At 41.5% G+C, this 965-nt stretch overlaps 1 pseudogene; it reads left to right on the top strand.

The window, feature by feature from the left end:
• Positions 1–965, top strand: part of LOC101581468 — a 48,875-nt pseudogene that overhangs the window by 46,802 nt on the left and 1,108 nt on the right.

Below are 965 nucleotides of genomic sequence, written 5' to 3'. Positions count from 1 at the left end.
CTTGTTGCTTTACTTCAGTTGTTACGATATCTGAGATTTCAGGTATGTGATTTCCAAGTTCTTGTACATCTTTATCTCCTGAATTTGTTTTGGGTGGGCTAGAGGATTGAGATTGCCTTTTGCTCCAGCATTTTGAAATTTATTTTGCAACTGGTTATCAAACTCAGGCCGTTGCACTTGCTAGGGAAGAATTTATTATACTGAGCTATCTCCCCAGCTCCTGCATTTTGGCATTAAAAAAAATCTATCTATAATCACCCAGATAGAGTCACACAGGCTGTCCAAAATCTGTCAGTGTTCTTAAATGGCTCCAGGAAACTTTCATGCCTGCTGGAACTGAGCCCACAGTTCTCAGCTCTCCTGTACCCCACAGGCACTCAGAGTCTTCCTAAGTTCTTAAAAGTTTAGACAGCACCAGCAGAAGCTCCATGCCTGTGCACTCTGGGCTAAGGAAGGTCACAGCTTATTAGTGTCCCACAGGCTGCCCAGAGTCTTCCAACATTCTTAAATTGTGCTGGGAAAGCTCTGTGCCTGCTTGGGCTGAATCCACAAATCTTAGCTCTCCTACATCCTGCAGGCCAGCCATGGAGTAAAAGATTTATATAGTAAAGATTACAGTATTCTGAAAAAAAGAGATTGATTAGGATTTGAGAAAGTGCAAAGACATTCCTTGCTACTGAATAAAAAGAATCAATATTGTGAAAATGACTATATTCCCAAAATTTTTGTACATATTTAATGCACTTACAATTAAAATACCGTTATTATAACTCACAGATCTAGAGAAAACTTTCCTAAGATTCATCTTGAACCAGAAGAGATCTAAACTATGAAGATCAATCCTGGAGGCAGGGTGCCTGCCCCTTAGCTCAGTTCTTTAAGTGGCTGCTCCAACAAAGCAGTCAGGCTCAGGTTGATGTGGTTCGATCCCTACAACTCAAGCCAGCCAAACCTGCCCTGAAGGC

The sequence above is a fragment of the Octodon degus genome, unplaced genomic scaffold, assembly GCF_000260255.1.
Source record: "Octodon degus isolate 3935 unplaced genomic scaffold, OctDeg1.0 scaffold00128, whole genome shotgun sequence".
NCBI lineage: Eukaryota > Metazoa > Chordata > Mammalia > Rodentia > Octodontidae > Octodon > Octodon degus.
The sequence above is the reverse complement of the archived record's forward strand: the minus strand, read 5'-3'. Positions and strand labels throughout refer to the sequence as shown.